Source organism: Thalassophryne amazonica, chromosome 6 (genome assembly GCF_902500255.1).
Source record: "Thalassophryne amazonica chromosome 6, fThaAma1.1, whole genome shotgun sequence".
NCBI lineage: Eukaryota > Metazoa > Chordata > Actinopteri > Batrachoidiformes > Batrachoididae > Thalassophryne > Thalassophryne amazonica.
In genome coordinates this window covers 16,179,723-16,199,851 of record NC_047108.1, presented here as the reverse complement: position 1 = coordinate 16,199,851, position 20,129 = coordinate 16,179,723, and the positions used below count along the sequence as shown (strand labels likewise).

The following is a 20,129-nucleotide window of genomic DNA, read 5'->3' as shown; positions in this document are numbered from 1 at the left end:
TTCCACTCAGCACAGAGGTATATCAGGAGGACGGCGTCTCCACCTCAGTGCCGAGATATCGCCTAAGACTAAGGTAGTATTCTCTGCATTTATATATTGCATAACCAGCTAAACCTGTTAAACCTTTTCAGGACTGGTGACTACAGATAGCTTCATTGTTTGGATAAGTACTCACCTTCCTGCTGTTCTTTGACAAGAGGTGGAGGCGGCTCTCCCCTCTCCGTTACTGGGTGCGGTCATCCACGCCTGTGTGTTGTTGCTCTCTCCTGCCAGCAGTACCGGATCCGACGAGCGGAGGCAGTGGCCACCTGGGAATTCGGGACTTGGCGGTTCCAGTATTTCCAGGGTTCGGTGGCAGAGGAGATCTGGGTGGTTCCGGTTCGACTGAGACGGACGTCTCCTACCTTCGAGCCTGCCCACACGACACCAGCGGATTCGACCCCAAATTGTGTTTGTTATATTAATTGTGCTTGTTTCACAGAAGTAAATCTTGTTATTTACCTTCTCCATTGTCCGTTCATTGCGCCCCCTGTTGTGGGTCCGTGTTCCTACACTTTCACAACAGGATATCTCGGCCAGCGTCATGGATCCCGAGGGGCGTCAACCGGCTGTTGAACGGCCAATGGAAGACCAAGGCGCGGCGGAGGCTTCGGGAGGGGTAATCGGTGAGTTGCAGCGGATCCTCACCGCTTTCACCTCTCGGATCGATTTAATGACCAAGCAGCATGTTCTCCTAAACCGCAGGGTGGAGGCTCTCACCGCACAAGTGGAGGCACGCCCTTCGGGCGCCGCTGCGGCTCTCCCTCCCGAGGACCCTGCGCGCGAAAGTGACGTTCCACTGGTCGTTCAACGGTCCCTCCCTCCGTCCCCTGAAGCATACATAAGCCCTCCAGAACCGTACGGAGGCTGTGTGGAGACGTGCGCGGACTTTCTTATGCAGTGTTCGCTCGTCTTCGCTCAGCGTCCCGTGATGTACGCGACTGATGCTAGCAAAGTAGCTTATGTGATAAATCTGCTTCGCGGGGAGGCACGCGCTTGGGCTACAGCGCTCTGGGAGCAGAACTCACGGCTCCTTCATACATACGATGGGTTTGTACGGGAGCTCAGAACGGTGTTCGATCATCCCAACAGAGGAGAGTCCGCTTCAACCGCACTACTGTCCATACGACAGGGGCGTCGGAGCGCAGCTGCCTATGCAGTCGCCTTCCGCATCGCGGCGGCGAGATCCGGCTGGAATAGCACTGCCCTCCGCGCTGCCTTTGTAAACGGACTGTCTCTGGTCCTAAAAGAGCACCTGGTGGCTAAGGACGAACCGCAGGATTAGATGGGCTCATCGATCTAGTCATACGACTCGACAACCGGTTATAAGAACGCCGTCGGGAACGAGGCGAAGGGCGTGGCCAGGCACGTCGTCCCTCTCCCTTCCGGGTCCGATCGAGCTCCCCTCCCCACGCTCCTCTGTCTCTGCGCTCCGTGCGCCTATGGCTCCCCCTGCTGACGAAGCTATGGACACGAGCAGGGCAACATTTAGGGCACCTGGAGCACAAAGGAGGCGGGCCCACGGAGCTTGTTATGTTTATGGCTCGAGTGAGCATCTCGCAAACGACTGCCCCGAGCGGTTAAACTCCAACGCCCGCCCCTAGAGACTGGGCCAGGGGTGGGCCAAAACATTCACGTGGGACACACCCACATTGCTACACGACTCCCAGTCACGATCCTTTATGAGGATTCAACCCTGAAGGCCCCAGCACTGGTGGACACGGGCTCTGAGGGGAATCTGCTTGACAGTAGATGGGCCAGGGAGATAGGGCTCCCTCTGGTGGCTCTTACCTCGCCTGTGCAGGTTCGGGCGCTAGATGGCTCCCTACTCCCACCAATCACACATAAGACACCTCCAGTAACTCTGGTGGTGTCAGGTAACCACCGGGAGGTGATCGAGTTCTTCGTGACTCAGGCCACCTCCCGTGTGGTTTTGGGGTTTCCATGGATGCTAAAGCACAATCCCCGGATCGATTGGCCGTCCGGGGTAGTGGTTCAGTGGAGCGAAACCTGCCATCGGGAGTGTCTAGGTTCCTCGGTTCCTCCCGGCTCCCAAGCTAAGGAGGAGGTCCGAGTCCCGCCCAATCTGAAGGCGGTGCCAGCGGAGTACCATGACCTCGCTGACGTGTTCAGCAAGGATCTGGCTCTCACGCTTCCTCCCCATCGCCCGTACGATTGTGCCATTGATTTGGTTCCAGGCAGTGAGTTTCCGTCCAGTAGGCTGTACAACCTCTCCATGAATCAATGGAGACCTACATCCGGGACTCATTAGCTGCCGGGTTGATCTGGAATTCCACCTCTCCGATGGTGCTGGTTCTTTTTTGTGGGTAAAAAGGATGGCGGGCTTCGTCCATGCACTGACTATAGGGGGTTGAACGAAATCACGGTTCGCAATCGATACCCGTTGCCCCTGTTGGATTCGGTGTTCACCCCCTTGCATGGAGCCAATATCTTCACCAAACTTGATCTTAGGAATGCGTATCATTTGGTTCGGATCCGGAAGGGAGACGAATGGAAGACGGCATTTAACACCCGTTGGGCCATTTTGAGTACCTGGTCATGCCGTTCGGTCTCACTAACGCTCCCGACCTTCCAAGCGTTGGTAAACGATGTCCTGCGGGACTTCCTGCACCGGTTCGTCTTCGTGTATCTGGACGATATACTCATCTTTTCCCCGGATCCTGAGACTCATGTCCGGCATGTCCGTCAGGTTCTGCAGCGGTTGTTGGAGAACCGCCTGTTTGTGAAGGGCGAGAAGTGTGAGTTCCACCGCACTTCTTTGTCCTTCCTGGGGTTTATAATCGCCTCAACTCCGTTGCCCCGGATCCGGCCAAGGTTGCGGCGGTGAGAGATTGGCCCCAACCTACAAGCCGTAGGAAGCTGCAACAGTTCCTCGGTTTTGCTAATTTCTACAGGAGGTTCATCAAGGGCTATAGTCAGGTAGTTAGCCCCCTGACAGCCCTGACCTCTCCAAAAGTTCCCTTCACCTGGTCGGATCGGTGCGAGGCCGCGTTCAAGGAGTTGAAACGGCGCTTCTCATCTGCACCAGTTCCGGTGCAGCCCGATCCTAGCCGCCAGTTAGTGGTTGAAGTGGATGCCTCGGACTCAGGGATAGGAGCGGTGCTCTCCCAGAGCGGGAAGACCGATAAGGTCCTTCACCGTGTGCCTATTTTTCTCGCAGGTTGACCCCCGCTGAACGGAACTATGACGTCGGCAATCGGGAACTCCTTGCTGTGAAAGAGGCCCTCGAAGAGTGGAGACATCTGTTGGAGGGAACAGCCGTGCCATTCACGGTTTTCACTGACCATCGGAACCTGGAGTATATCAGGACCGCCAAGCGGCTGAACCCCAGGCAAGCCCGCTGGTCACTGTCTTTGGCCGTTTTGACTTCCGGATTACCTACCGTCCCGGGACCAAGAATCAGAGATCGGATGCATTGTCCCGGGTGCACGAAGATGAGGTCAAAACGGAACCGTCGGATCCCCGGATCCCATCATGGAGTCCGCTATCGTGGCCGCCCTCACCTGGGACGTGGAGAAGACCGTCCGGGAGGCCCTGACCCGTGTCCCGGACCCCGGAAACGGACCAAAAAACAGACTATACGTCCCACCAGAGGCTAGGGCTACAGTCCTGGACTTCTGTCACGGTTCTAAGCTCTCCTGTCACCCAGGGGTGCGAAGGACCGTGGCAGTCGTCCGGCAACGCTTCTGGTGGGCATCCCTGGAGGCCGACGTCCGGGACTACGTCCAGGCCTGTACCACCTGCGCCAGGGGCAAGGCCGACCACAGGAAGACCTCAGGGCAGCTACAGCCACTGCCCGTGCCTCATCGCCCCTGGTCCCACATCGGCCTGGACTTCGTCACGGGTCCCGCCGTCCCAGGGAAACACCGTCGTCTTCACGATAGTGGACCGTTTCTCCAAGGCGGCCCACTTCGTGGCCCTCCCGAAGCTCCCTACGGCCCAGGAGACAGCGGACCTCCTGGTCCACCACGTCGTCCGTCTGCATGGCATACCATCAGACATCGTCTCCGATCGCGGTCCCCAGTTCACCTCACACGTCTGGAGGAGCTTCTGCCGGGAACTGGGGGCCACGGTCAGCCCTCGTCTGGGTACCACCCCAGACCAACGGGCAGGCAGAGCGGGCGAATCAGAACTGGAGCAGACACTTCGATGTGTGACAGCCGCGCACCCGACGGCCTGGAGTACCCACCTGGCCTGGATCGAGTACGCCACAACAGCCAAGTGTCATCAGCCACCGGCCTCTCCCCGTTTGAGGTGTGCTTGGGGTATCAGCCCCCCTTGTTTCCGGTGGTTGAGGGAGAGGTCGGTGTGCCCTCGGTCCAGGCCCACCTACGGAAGTGCCGTCGGGTGTGGCGTGCCGCCCGCTCTGCCTTGTTGCAGGCCCGGACGAGGGCGAAGAAACATGCAGACCGGCGGCGAGCCCCGGCCCCCAAGTATCATCCTGGGCAGGAGGTCTGGTTGTCCACCAAGGACATTCCTCTACAGGTCGACTCACCAAAACTCCAGGAACGGTACATCGGACGGTATAAGATCCTCAAGGTCGTCAACCCCGCCCAGTGAGGCTCCAGCTTCCGGCCTCACTGCGGATACATCCAGTTTTTCATGTTTCCCGGATTAAGCCCCTTCACACCTCACCCCTCTGCACCCGGGTCCGGCGCCGTCCTGCCCGGATCATTGATGGAGCGCCGGCTTGGACTGTCCGCCGGCTCCTTGATGTCCGTCGGATGGGCCGGGGTTTTCAGTATCTGGTGGACTGGGAGGGGTACGGACCCGAGGAGCGCTCCTGGGTGAAGAAGGGTTTCATCCTGGACCCGGCCCTCCTGGCCGACTTCTACCGTTGCCATCCGGACAAGCCCGGTCGTGCGCCAGGAGGCGCCCGTTGAGGGGGGGTCCTGTTGTGTGGGCCGCTGAAGAGGAGGTACTGCTGGCCCACCACCACCAGAGGGCGCCCTGCCTGGAGTGCGGGCTCCAGGCACCAGAGGGCGCTGCCGCATCATGGGAGTAGCCTGGGTGACAGCTGTCACCCATCACCAGACACAGCTGTTCCACTCAGCACAGAGGTATATCAGGAGGACAGCGTCTCCACCTCAGTGCCGAGATATCGCCTAAGACTAAGGTAGTATTCTCTGCATTTATATATGCATAACCAGCTAAACCTGTTAAACCTTTTCAGGACTGGTGACTACAGATAGCTTCATTGTTTGGATAAGTACTCCTTCCTGCTGTTCTTTGACAAGAGGTGGAGGCGGCTTCTCCCCTCTCCGTTACTGGGTGCGGTCATCCACGCCTGTGTGTTGTTGCTCTCTCCTGCCAGCAGTACCGGATCCGACGAGCGGAGGCAGTGGCCACCTGGGAATTCGGGACTTGGCGGTTCCAGTATTTCCAGGGTTCGGTGGCAGAGGAGATCTGGGTGGTTCCGGTTCGACTGAGACGGACGTCTCCTACCTTCGAGCCTGCCCACACGACACCAGCGGATTCGACCCCAAATTGTGTTTGTTATATTAACTGTGCTTGTTTCACAGAAGTAAATCTTGTTATTTACCTTCTCCATTGTCCGTTCATTGCGCCCCCTGTTGTGGGTCCGTGTTCCTACACTTTCACAACACCTCTTACTGCATGTCCACTGTGAGAGACATAATCTAAAAAAAAAAAAACATCCGGAAATCACAATGTATGATTTTTAATAATTTATTTGTATGTTACTGCTGCAAATAAGTATTTGAACACCTACCAACCAGCAAGAATTCTGGCTCACAAAGACCTGTTAATTTTTCTTTAAGAAGCCCTCTTATTCTGCACTCTTTACCTGTATTAACTGCACCTGTTTGAACTTGTTACCTGTATAAAAGACACCTGTTCATACACAATCAATCTCACTCCAACCTGTCAACCATAGCAAGACCAAAGAGCTGTCTAAGGACACCAGGGACAAACCTGTAGACCTGCACAAGGCTGGGATGGACTACAGGACAACAGGCAAGCAGCTTGGTAGAAGACAACAACTGTTACGATTATTTATTAGAAAGTGGAAGAAACACATGATGACTGTCAATCTCCCTCGATCTGGGATTCCATGCAAGATCTCAGAACTACACAGGAGGACCTGGTCAATGACCTGAAGAGCTGGGACCACAGTCACAAAGATTACATTAGTAACACATGATGCTGTCATGGTTTAAAATCCTGCAGGGCAGCAAGATCCCCCTGCTCAAGCCAGCACATGTGCAGGCTCGTTTGAAGTTCCTCTGGATAAGTTTGATATAAGCCTTTATGGAAAGGGATTAAGAAATCATGCAAATAAATAACAAATCTTTTTTTGTGCCTAACCTACGAGCGTAATAAACAAAACTACTGCAGGATTTTCAGGAAGTGAGAAAAACAGACGTGTTTGATGACGGCGCGTTTTCTAAGTGTTGACAGAGTTTCATCAGAATGAAAATTTCCTGTGCAGCCCACAGAAAAGAAACAAGCACGAGCGGCCACACCGGGAGTTAAACTGCAGTTCCAGTGCCTTGCTTTAGCTTGCTACAGTGGGATGTGGGAATTTATTAGGCCTGCAACTAATAATTGCGATTAATCAGTGTGATTAATTGCATCATGTCTTGCTTGTTGGAAGCAGAAAGCATCTTTGTGTAGCTCTTCACTTATTTAGGAAGCACTTATAATTCAACTGGTCAGTTTTAGTGAAATACATCAATTATATCACATGGAAATCATCACCGGACAGAAGGCTTTCTGCTTTACTGGAGACACGACACACCAGTCTTCTTCTTGACTTTAAACTTCAAGTGACACAATCTGACCAGTGGCCCAGAGCCCACTGATTTAAATAAGACAATTAAAACTGTATTTTCTGGCCTCAAAAACACACTTTTTAAACATCTACAGCCATAAGATGGAACTGTCTGCATGCATGAAAAGCCACTCCTGTACACTGATCTGAATGAGGTACTGTCTGATCCACACTCCACAGCAGAAGGTGGCGCTAATGCACCATTAAACTGTATGCCAACTGACATAAAAGAAGAAGATAAAGAAAGAAGCTGATCTGAATGAGGTGCATGTTCTAGGTCTTAGAGAATGTTAATAATCCATGCCCTCAAACTGAAAGACTTGTCAACAAAAACAAAAAATGTCTTTATTGTTGTTTTTTTACTACCTCAGACAACCTAAAATGCCTTTTTTTTTGTTTTTCACACAATCTCAAACAACCTAAAAATAATTTTTTTTACAACGTATACAAACTATAGTTTAAAGTCATACATAGCTGTTATTTTGCTGTATTTTTACTGTGTAATACATCAGACAACTTAAAAATAGTGATGTTAGTGTTTGTATTATTTGAATGTTTCTTAAAAAATATGACAATTTTTTTTTGTTTGTTTGTTTGGCATCCCCTCGTTGTATCAAAAATTATACTGAATATCACATATAATCACTGAAATACTTCACAGTGTTGAAGAAACTGACTATTACATTCTCGGTCCATATCTGTAACCACACTGTCACCAAAATACAGCAACCAAGATTTCAACAAAGTTTCACAAAACAAAAAGGTTCCAAGCATTTTTGATTCCTCTAACAAGAGACAGGCCGAGAGAAAAACCAGATCATCATCATCATCATCATCATCATCATACCGGCGATAAGCAGCATGAAAACCGTTCAGCTCACCAGCAAGCGGTCCTGGATCCGCGGCAGATGACTGAACAAGTCCTTTTGGTTTTTCTGTCACCAAAATCGTCTCAACGCGTCCATCAATCACCTCGCCTTTATTCCAGAAAAGGAAGAAGAGAGAAGTAAAAGTCTGACTAAAGCAACAGGAACAGACAGAGACACCCAAGAGGAGAGAGAGAGAGAAAGAGAGAGAGAGTGTCAGGAAACAGAAGTATTGTGACACTCTGAGCTTCTCGTTTTTTTTTTTTCTCTGAAAGCTGATGAATCAGACTGGGTGTCCACACAAACCCAACCCTCCCCTGACGATATGAGCATGTTCACGCCACCGTGGCTTCAACGGAGAAGCTGCTAAATACCCGCAGCATCCACATTCCTTCTTCCGCCTTTCAACTTGGATGCCACTGAAGTGCGGTCTGGACTTGCCGACGTTAAGCCTCTGCTGAATATCTTCAACCTGAGGCAAGACCGAGTCTTTCAGAGCCACTCTGTCAGGAACACTCACACATCCCTTTAAAGGAGCAGCTGGAACCAGAGCAGTCTGGACCGGAGGTGAGGATGGACAACGGCACCACGTTCAATAAATAAACCAAAATCATACGCATCAGCTGAAGCAGAAACTTTCAGCCCTAAAGGTATCAGGCCACTGAGCTTTTTAAGATTTAAGGATTTTCACTGGAACACGACAATTTTCTTTATAATAGGGGATTTATAATGTGACATGAACAATGTGATCAAAATTTCCATTGTCTAGAAACTATGAATAAAAAGTTCCCCTGAAGAGGAAAATTCCAAAAGAACAGACAGTTTTGAACCACTTCCAGCAGCGACACGTACAGTTTGTGATAGAGACACATACAGTTGCGTCATTGATGGGGGGATGTTGGGAAGCAGATGGCGACAGCCAATCAGAGTAGAGAAGCACCGTGACTTGTGCTGGCTGGTCTCTCTCTGGCTGCTAATCCAACATGGCGGAAAACGCTATGAAACCACTGCGTTTCAGAGTAAATCTAACATGTTTCTTATGTAAAAACTAGCAAGAAATAAAGACTTCTAAAACTAAAAGCGCTGTTCCTGTAGCCAAATAACACCTCTGACATGACTTAGAAGACAGCTCACGGACATCAGCGTGCACGCTACAAGTGCATACATCACCCGAGGTCAAAGGTAGCTTCTGGTCTTTTCAAAAGCTGATGGACGCGCACACGCACTGACTCCTACAGACAATGTAAAAAAAATCATTAAGGAATTCCAGGTAAAAATGTCCTCTTCACTAAAATGACCCGTAATTTTGAAACATTTTTTACAAAAACAAAAGGACATTTGGACGGATTTCAGTAGAAATTAAACTTTGTCAGTTTGTGAGTTAGCCAACTCTGAGGGTTGCTAAAAAATGCCCTCTAAATTTTATGGGAGTCACTTTTTTTTTAACACTTGAGAATGCCCTCTGACAAATTCTATTTTTTTAAACTTCATGGTCCATAGACTATTTTATGTTTATTCTGGATTGGTTTATATTATATAGGCAGTTTTATTTGTAGGATTTCAGGGTGGAATATCATGAACTCTTGCGCGCAAAAACATGGGCCAGTGGTCCTACACTGTGGGCCACTAACTTCTAAATTCTATTGACCCCTGTGGACTAGTGGGGTAAATTGGTTTATGTCAAGCGCTGAATAGGACTGGATGATACGGCCTAAAATTCATATGACAGTATAATTAGAATCACAGAGGGCAATAGTATATACTGACAAACAGTACTATGCAACTGTTTTAGGCACATTCAATGCATCATAAAGCATTAAACATAATGAAAACCTGATAAATATTCATAATTAAATGAAACGTCTGATGAATTTCAACTTTAATGTAATCTACATGAAAACTGGATTCTATTTACGTGTGTTTTTTCGGTATATAAGTCACAGCAGAGTTTAAATCGCAAGGTCTCTAAAACGATTTTTAAAACAACATCCCCGCCAGCAAACGCTGCTTTGGTACAAGTGCTGCTACATTCTGATGACATTTCAAGGTATGTGAGAATGTAAGATGTAAGGTATTACACAATGCAGACACCAACTCATGAAATTGGCAATGTCTAGTACGGACGTCCCGATCAGGATTTTTGGCCCCGATCCGATTCCAAGTCATCTGATTTTGAGTATCTGACGATACCGAGTCCCGATCCGATACTTTAAAAAACTGAATGAACAATGAACAACTGCTAAATATATAATATTTTCATTTTAATCACCTTATTTTATTATTTATCACTTAAACAGTGCACTTCTCCTTGAGGTAGCTTGAACAATCAAGTAATAATCTACCAGACTTAAAAAATGTACAAATTTCCATGTTATTTTATTTGTCTAAAAATAAATGTCCAAGGTTCCGTATGTTAAACAAGAAATGATCTAATCTGAAATAACACGTGGTTTTAATTTACAGATGAAAGGTTGCTAAAGAACCATTTACTGATTTAGCTATTTTAATTACAAGTAAGTATAAGTAAATTTTGAGCAAACAACAACAACAAAAAACATTTCCAAGGATTTTTCTTCAGACACGTGGTTTCTGCACTGATCTGTGGTTCAAATCCCCGCCTGACTGGAAAATCACTAAGGGCCCTTGGGCAAGGTCTTTAATCCCCTATTGCTTCCGGTGTGTAGTGAGCGCCTTGTATGGCAGCACCCTGACATCAGGGTGAACGTGAGGCATAATTGTAAAGCGCTTTGAGCGTCTGATGCTGGACGATTCATTCGCACACGCACATGTGAACAATTAAAAGAAAAAAAAAAACTGTCTGGCTGCAGGCAGTTAGTTCCTTGTTCTCCACTCAAACTCTCTCATCACTGTGTTAAAAAAGGACAAAAAAGGACATAAGTCCTGCTCACAGACTGATTGCCAGAGACAGGACATGTCCACATCAAGTATAACTCCAGACATCTTCACACACAGACGGTTCGTTCGCACGTGCGCACGCAGCTCACGGTCAAAGGAAGAAAGATAAACTATAACAGAACTCAGACCAAGACCTGCAGCTCAGCACAAGAACAAATATAAACTAGAAGAGAAATCAGAGTGTCCTCTGTGCAGAGGACCTGCAGGCTGCGTTCTCAACTCCTCTTTGCCCCCTGCTGCGCGCACCTGATGCACACATTCCTGCATCGTCATGACGCCACAGGAAGCAACTCAAAGCAGACCCGGTGTGAAAGGGGCTTAAAGCTGGGCTTACACTGTGTGAATTTTGGCCCTTTTCCAGCCGATTTTTCACTCGTAGAAGAATTTTTTGGATCGCGCCGAGTTTCAGCTTAATAGTGCTTCCTGCATCGTGTAGTATACATGGAGTAACGAGCTGCGTTTAACATCTCACGACCACCTCCCAATTGACAATCGTATGGTCGGATGAAAATCAAACCTGTTTGATATTCCGGTCAGCCGTCGAGAGGGTATCCTGCTGCTGAAGCAGCGCTACTAGCATCTACACGCTGATATCCCTCTCGCACTGTGCATGTGCAAACACCGGAGAGAGCATAAACAGGGATCATCTTTGGGAGAGCAGTTTCTGTTTCTTTTTTCCGCCTTATTCTTCAACTCATGGAAAGTCTTGTATTGTTTTTTTTTGTTAGTTTTTTTTTTTAAACTTTGATGTCTCCCATAGAGTTTTTACAGAGCCTGCCTGGGGACACGGTAGCTAATTTTTTCCCTCGCAATATTTTGCGTGTGAGTGTGTTTGTGTGCATGTGCGCATATGCGTTCAGTCTACCCCCACCTGATTCCACTCACTGTGTGCTCTGATAGGCATGAGCTTTAATATGATATTAGGTTATTGAGGGAACGCAAAAACTACTGAAAGGGAACTCAGTAATCCAGGTCCAAAAAAAAAAAATTAACCACCACAAGACGTTACATTCTGCTGAGAACCATCAGTGCATGTGAGCATGGAGCAGAGAGAGAGGATTTTAACCTGAGTGAACATTAAAAAAAAAACAAAGCAAAACTGTGGAGCTGCCTTTACTTCTCTCTGCATTTTCTCTACCCATGCGGGTCCGATGACGCCGTCCTGTTCACACCATGTGCGCGTCGTATACTGAATTTATGAGATCATGAGATGAAATAAACGGTCAAATATACTTACAAGCATCCTTAAAAAATGAGAATATATAAATGAACTGAGCAAAAATTACGCATACATGGGTTAAAAACAAAAACAAAAAAAAACAACCCTGATCTGGAGAAGCTGTGCAGTGATGTGTCAGAGGCACAGATTACAAGAAGCAGGTGACAACTCTGAACTTTAACCCTCTGGGGTCGACGAGGTCGTTTACATAAAGTAACTCGAAGCAGGAAACAGGTGAGTGTCATGATTGTGTATAAAAGGAGCATCCCCAAAGGGCTCAGCCATTCACAAGCAAAGATGGGGTGAGGATCACCACTTTGTAAACAACTGCGTGAAAAAAATAGTCCAACAGTTTAAGAACAACGTTTCTCATTGTTCAATTGCAAGGAATTTAGGGATTCCATCATCTACAGCCCATAATATATCAGAAAATTCAGAGAATCTTTCTACACGTAAGCGGCAAGTCCGAAAACCAACAGTGAATGCCCGTGACCAGGCGGCACTGCATTAAAAACCAACATCATTGTGTAAAGGATCTTACTGCATGGGCTCAGGAACACTTCAGAAAACCATTGTCAGTTAACATAGTTCGTTGCTACATCTACAAGTGCAAGTTAAAACTCTACCATGCAAAGCGAAAGCCAATACATCAACAACATCCCGAAACACTGCCGCCTTCTCTGGGTCTGAGGTCATTTGAAGTGGACAGACGCAAAGTGGAAAAGTGTGCTGTGGTCTGATGAGTCCACATTTCAAATTGTTTTTGGAAATCATGAACGTCGTGTCCTCTGGAAAAGAGGAAAAAGACCATCCAGATAGTTACCAGTGCAAAGTTCAAAAGCCAGCATCTGTGATGGTCTGGGGGTGTGTTAGTACCCATGACATGGGCAGCTTACACATCTGTGATGACACCATCAATGCTGAAAGGTACATCCAGGTTTTGGAGCAACACATGCTGCCATTCAAGCAACGTTTTTTTCAGGGACGTCCCTGCTTATTTCAGCTAGACAATGCCAAGCCACATTCTGCATGTGGTACAACAGCGTGGCTTCGTAGTAAAAGAGTGCGGGTACTAGACTGACCTGCCTGCAGTTCAGACCTGTCGCCCATTGAAAACGTGTGGCGCATTATGAAGCGCAAAATACGGCAACGGAGACCCCGGACTGTTGAACAACTGAAACTGTATATCAAGCAAGAATGGGAAAGAATTTCACCTACAAAGGTTCAACAATTAGTGTCCTCAGTTCCCAAACACTTATTGAGTGTTGTCAGAAGGAAAGGTGATGTAACACAGTGGTAAACATACCACTGTCCCAGCTTTTTTGAAACGTGCTGCAGGCATCCATTTCAAAATGAGCAAATATTTGCACAAAAACAATAAAGTTTATCAGTTTGAACATTAAATATCTTGTCTTTGTGGTGTATTCAATTGAATATAGGTTGAAGAGGATTTGGAAATCATTGTATTCTGTTTTTATTTACATTTTACACAATGTCCCAACTTCATTGGAACTGGGGTTGTAATATTATCGTAAATACGTTAAAAATACATGGATGACACAAGAAAGTGAAAACACTTATTTCCATGTGGTCCATTTAAAAATCAAATGACAACATAGAAGTAATAATAAAATAAAATAATAATTATACTGATAATAATGTGTATATGATGTCAATTTATAAACTGACAGAAAATTAACATTCAAAAAATTACGTAATTAACAGGAAATAAAAGGGATGAGTTCTTCCTCTAAAAACTGGATTATGCTTTTTCTGGATTAATTTGTCCATCAATGAGCTGTTCTTTCTACACTGAGTCAACCTCCAAACCAAAGGTAAGTTGTACCATTTCCTCCATGAACTGCGGGTCATGTGAGTGACTTTGTAGTTTTCTGACTGTGTGTTGTGAAGTTGGTCATATGTGAAGGCTTTTCTGCCAAACATCTTTGATCCATGATTGAAATGTAATCAGTGTGCGAACTGCAAAAAATGTTTAAAATATGACGGGAGAGAAAGCAGTGAAAGTGACAAATCACAGCCTTTTGCAGTGTCCAATTTATTTAACAGGTGAACGTCAAACTGCGGGTCCAGGGTCTGAACACGGGTTGAAAAAAAAAATGAATGGCTGGTCTTTTAAAAAAAAAAAAAAAAAAAAAAAAAACGGTACCACTTTCCTCAAATCAGTGTCAGTGCTGATCTTTTAATTTCGTACCTCTGTTATGTGGCACATCCAGACTGCTCGGTCCAGTACATACGAGGGGTTTTTAATGGAAATACATTGCGGTAGGACAGGTCATTTTTTTTCTAATGTAAGAGAAAATTCGTTATGCAAAATCTGTAATACACTGTGTTTATTACATGGAAAACCATACAAAACCATTGGGATTTTTGGCCGGTGAGTGCAAGAATCCAGTTTATACAATGACGATTTAAGCTAGTTTTACTATTCGGGCTTTTATGACCGAGACGCCATCCAACTGATGACTACACTCTGCACCCATCCAGCCACGAAGAAGCTGTAAGCATCCAAACGTTTATACGTCTTCAGGGCTTCTCCTCTGTGGAGTGTTGATAAAGTAGTTGAAAATGTCTGGATACGGCATGTCTGGCTTCCGCTCAAAATCGATAAAACTGGTGAACTTCTCAAAGGGAAATATTGTAAGAATCAACGTTAATTCTCTGTATTTTCTCTAAATATCTCTTCTGATGTTCAGGATCGAGCACTTTAGCCATAACGGACAAATTAGCTTCACTGTCCACCGACAATCCAGCATCGGCCGTGCTGTTTGTACATGGAGGTTGCTGTCCAGTACAGCTGGGGACACAAAACCGTGTGTTCTTGTGACATCACTGCACGCTATCTATTCAGAAACTGAAAAAGTTGAAGAAAAAAAACTGACAACTCCTCCTGACATTTGATCACTTGTAATTTAGCTTGTGAAAAGCTACTTCTAAGAGGACTTCGACCTTGAAACTTTTTCCAAGGTAAAATCTTGGGGGGGGGGGGGCTTTCAACTCAGGTTACTGGCTCCGCCCCTGTAAATTTTCTGTAAATTTGAGAATTTAAAAAAAAAATACGAGGAGGAGGAATTGGAAGAACTCAATTATCTTTTGTCTCATCATGAGAAGCGTGCACAGACTTGTTGTAAGTGATGTGAAGATCATGACGTTTGTGAAATGTTCACCGTGTCAGCTGCGAGCGTCATCTCGTCACACTCCGTGGTTATCAAAACAGATAACATTTAAAGCAGAATGTTAAACTGTTTTTAAAGCGCACACCGTGACGCCACGCTGCAGAGACGACGCCCACACTGATTTAAACAGATTCTGACAGTGCCTTGACCCGGCCATTCGTCCAAACAAACCCTCGCAGTTTGCACAATAAACTCTATTGCGGTTGGCCAGTATAATCCAAATCCCCACCACTGGGGAAATTTATACCAGTGGAAAATATTTCTAATTACTAACGGTGAAATTACCTTTCTGAGGATATACAGGTGATAATTAACATAAAACAAGTGAACTCCAAAGTGTAAGTCGATGAAAAAACACTTTGAAATGTACAGTTTTTACCAGAAAGTGAAGTCAGGTCTGGGACCATGCCAGATTTGACTTCACCAAGGAACCAATCACCATGGGCAACCACCCAGGCAGACACCCGGTCCTTCCCCACCTCTCCAACATGACCATCGATCCACTGCAGCCAGGTGAAACGTGGCACCACATGGCCAAAATGTCAAAGCTGACGTTCCCTCACAATGACAGTGATCCGCCTCATCTGAGTCTCCTTAAGGAACTACTAGTGTGACACAAAGACCCAAAGTTTCTTCAAAGAGACCTGGTTCCAAAGATCCAATCGTCATTTTAGGTCACTAGTTAGAGTCCAAGAATCACAACTATACAGCAAGACAGGAGGCACAAGGTCCCGAAAGACTTGGAACTTCATTCTCCTGCAAAGGTCTCGCCATCGCAAAATACCTGTGTTCAGCGACCTCATGACTCTTCCCAGACGTTTCTGGATCTCAAACACAAAGGACCTAGAGACATTAACGTCAGTGCTGGGATAAACAAATGTCTCCAAAGGTTTAACTCTTTCACCACATACACAGATACTTTTGATGGGAAGTCAATAAAAGTCTGGATCTTCATCTTAATGGAGGAGAAACACAAACCCAGACACTCTGATTTATCAGTCCATCAATTCTGTAAACACCACAGTACGTATCATCAAAATTAACCTGACCCAACAAGCAAGCTTCATGCAAGCTTTAAAAAGCGGAGGAGCCAGAACACATCCTTGAGGAACACCAGTTTTCACAAGGGAAAAACTCAGAGTCTCTGCCTCTGCTCCATATGGCACTCACACACAGTACCCGTGTATCCAGCAACTTCCCAGGATCCCATGAATTCTGCCACCACTGGCCATGTGAGCACCGGGATGGTAACATTTTAAACTTTTCTGCTTGCCTCAGCGATACTGCAGACTGCACCAGGATCTTACCTTTCAGGCAGAGGGGACAGTGTCATTCCCGGCCTGCACGCAGTGATGAAGACGCCACATGTCTCCCAGCAATGATTCCGTTATTTTCTGCCTACTTCATCAAAGAAACCTCAAGAGGAGCTGAGTGATGCCATTAAGTAGACTGTGCTTTATGTAACATGACATAAAACAGACACTCTTCTCTGATTTCCTTCATGTTTTCATCTACAAATGATTTAATTCACTTCAGTTTAAGTCACTTCAAGGTCGAGACGTCACCCAAACACTGGGCTGACAGGGAAAACCCACCTAACGGATTACTACACATTACATAAGGTTTTACAGAGACGGGCTGAAAACCAGTGAATTTGAGCTCAATCACAAAAACAAGATGTGTGGACTGTTTCAGTCCCTCGCTGCCTTTGCTTGATGTCATCACGTGATATCGTTGACATCAGATGTCTGGTCATTTGTTCCTCAGCAGGCAGCAGATGTCTGCACAGAAAACTGCATCCCAGTGTCTCATCTAGTATTTTTTAAGACCGTGACCTCTGATTTGACCTTGGCCTCAGAACTATGACCTTAATATGACCTGTGCTCTGAGAGTCCACTCACGTGATGCAGTAAATCTGACAGAAATTGCTTTGTGTTCTGAGAACATTGACGGGAGCAAACACACAGACAAATAAAGCTCAGCTCATCTGATCCATTACAATAAGATGTTAAATCATAAACATACTTTTAGAGCTGCTTATAAAGAAGGAATGAAAATGCAAATGTTATACAAAGCTATTACAATATAAACATTACAAATAATTACCTTTTAGACTGTTCCAAATACGTTCTCCACCTCATGCAGCACACGAGAGAGAGAGAGAGAGAGAGAGAGAGGAGAGAGAGAGAGAGAGAAGAGAGAGAGAGAGAAAAACTCCAAATGAAATGGTCCTCTGTGATTCCAGCGATTAGAGGTGTTTTCAACATCCAAACTCTGACAGAAAATTATTAATCTGCTACAAAAGAAATTATATACAGCATCCGGCACACAAAGCGGGTGGGATTGTCATGGCAAAGTGTGCAAGGGTGCGAAGCCAAAATAGCCTGTCTAAAATAGCCTGTCCTGTCCTCGTAGCCACCACGTGCTCAGATAATGGGTTTTTAATAGCCTCGTCCTCACCACAAACATGCCTGTACAATCCTCGTTTGTCCTCATAGTACCTTGGACACAAACTACCCCAGAGATGAGCCTCGTTAGCTGAATATTCTGCCTCTAAGAACCTTTCAGAGCCACTATTCTCCCACGATTGTTGAATAATTGGACTCATACCAAAAAAAAAAACATGCTACGTGGCTCATTAGTCATCTGTCATCTGTCATTAGAATCAGAATGAGAAAAATCTTTAATGTCATTGCACATGTGCAACGAAATTTAAAAGCAACTCCACGATGTCAGAAATAACACTCACCCATTTAAGAGTAACAAATTAAGACATTAAAATATTGCACACATGTAATAGACATTAACTACAATGAATTCAGGGCTCTTATTGCCCAAGGGAAAAACTGTTCATCAGTCTGGTTGTGTGTCCCTTTAAATCCCTATAGCGCCTCCCAGAGGGCATAAGGGTGAACAATGAATGAGCAGGATGAGATGGATCCTGTATTATCCCTCTTGCCTGACGCAAGGATCTTGTTTTGTGGCGGGAGATCAGACTTAATAATGTTTTGAGCAGACTTAACTACTCTGTCCAGAGTCTTCTTGTCCGAGACAGTGCAGCTGCTGAACCACACCAGCATGTCACGAGTCAAAATGCTCTCAATAAAGCATTTGTAAAAGTACAGTCACTGCTGTGCTTTTATGATTATAAGGACGTGATGTTCAATGTCCATGTCAGGTCCTGTGAAATTAAAGTGCCCAAGAATTTAAAGTGACTCACTCCAGTATACAATGGAGGTGGATCATCATCTCGTCATGTTAAAAATAAAAGCAATTTTTCTTTTTTGTGAAATGTGAAATGTGAGTTTTTACAGCCTGCTGTTCTACTCACTTCTATTCTTGTAGTGAATCTCGGGATTTCTTTCAGGTATGAGTTGATGGGAGTGAGTCAGACTTCAGATCCGGTTCAGACGGCGGCCGGGGGGGATCTCTCCCGGAGTCGCGCCCTGACATGCTGAACACTGTCAAACTTTTATACAACTACAATTCCAATGAAACTGGGACATTGTGTAAAATCCGAACACAATGATTTGCAAATCCTCATCAACCTACAGTGAGGAAAATAAGTATTGAACACCCTGCGATTTTGCAAGTTCTCCCACTTAGAAATCATGGACGGGTCTGAAATTTTCAGACCCCTCCACAGTCAGTAAGACCCCTCTTGTTGTGTGGGCCGCTGAAGAGGAGGTACTGCTGGCCCACCACCACCAGAGGGCGCCCTGCCTGGAGTGCGGGCTCCAGGCACCAGAGGCGCTGCCGCATCATGGGAGTAGCCTGGGTGACAGCTGTCACCCATCACCAGACACAGCTGTTCCATCAGCACAGAGGTATATCAGGAGGACGGCGTCTCCACCTCAGTGCCGAGATATCGCCTAAGACTAAGGTAGTATTCTCTGCATTTATATATTGCATAACCAGCTAAACCTGTTAAACCTTTTCAGGACTGGTGACTACAGATAGCTTCATTGTTTGGATAAGTACTCACCTTCCTGCTGTTCTTTGACAAGAGGTGGAGGCGGCTTCTCCCCTCTCCGTTACTGGGTGCGGTCATCCACGCCTGTGTGTTGTTGCTCTCTCCTGCCAGCAGTACCGGATCCGACGAGCGGAGGCAGTGGCCACCTGGGAATTCGGGACTTGGCGGTTCCAGTATTTCCAGGGTTCGGTGGCAGAGGAGATCTGGGTGGTTCCGGTTCGACTGAGACGGACGTCTCCTACCTTCGAGCCTGCCCACACGACACCAGCGGATTCGACCCCAAATTGTGTTTGTTATATTAATTGTGCTTGTTTCACAGAAGTAAATCTTGTTATTTACCTTCTCCATTGTCCGTTCATTGCGCCCCCTGTTGTGGGTCCGTGTTCCTACACTTTCACAACAGGTATCTCGGCCAGCGTCATGGATCCCGAGGGGCGTCAACCGGCTGTTGAACGGCCAATGGAAGAACAAGGCGCGGCGGAGGCTTCGGGAGGGGTAATCGGTGAGTTGCAGCGGATCCTCACCGCTTTCACCTCTCGGATCGATTTAATGACCAAGCAGCATGTTCTCCTAAACCGCAGGGTGGAGCTCTCACCGCACAAGTGGAGGCACGCCCTTCGGGCGCCGCTGCGGCTCTCCCTCCCGAGGACCCTGCGCGCGAAAGTGACGTTCCACTGGTCGTTCAACGGTCCCTCCCTCCGTCCCCTGAAGCATACATAAGCCCTCCAGAACCGTACGGAGGCTGTGTGGAGACGTGCGCGGACTTTCTTATGCAGTGTTCGCTCGTCTTCGCTCAGCGTCCCGTGATGTACGCGACTGATGCTAGCAAAGTAGCTTATGTGATAAATGCTTCGCGGGGAGGCACGCGCTTGGGCTACAGCGCTCTGGGAGCAGAACTCACGGCTCCTTCATACATACGATGGGTTTGTACGGGAGCTCAGAACGGTGTTCGATCATCCCAACAGAGGAGAGTCCGCTTCAACCGCACTACTGTCCATACGACAGGGGCGTCGGAGCGCAGCTGCCTGCATCGCCTTCCGCATCGCGGCGGCGAGATCCGGCTGGAATAGCACTGCCCTCCGCGCTGCCTTTGTAAACGGACTGTCTC

At 46.9% G+C, this 20,129-nt stretch overlaps 1 protein-coding gene across 7 annotated transcripts in view; it reads right to left on the bottom strand.

The window, feature by feature from the left end:
- rgs19 (regulator of G protein signaling 19) overlaps positions 1-20,129 on the bottom strand; it is a 135,565-nt gene that overhangs the window by 65,542 nt on the left and 49,894 nt on the right. Inside the window, exon 1 of one of the 7 annotated variants that reach the window (XM_034171800.1) lies at positions 7,735-7,865. The exons of 5 other annotated variants lie outside the window; for them this stretch is intronic. The gene's annotated coding sequence lies outside the window, so the exon portion shown is untranslated. Of the gene's footprint in view, positions 1-175; positions 205-7,734; positions 7,866-20,129 lie in introns of those variants that run through there. One more of the 7 variants, XM_034171801.1, reaches the window with a different exon arrangement.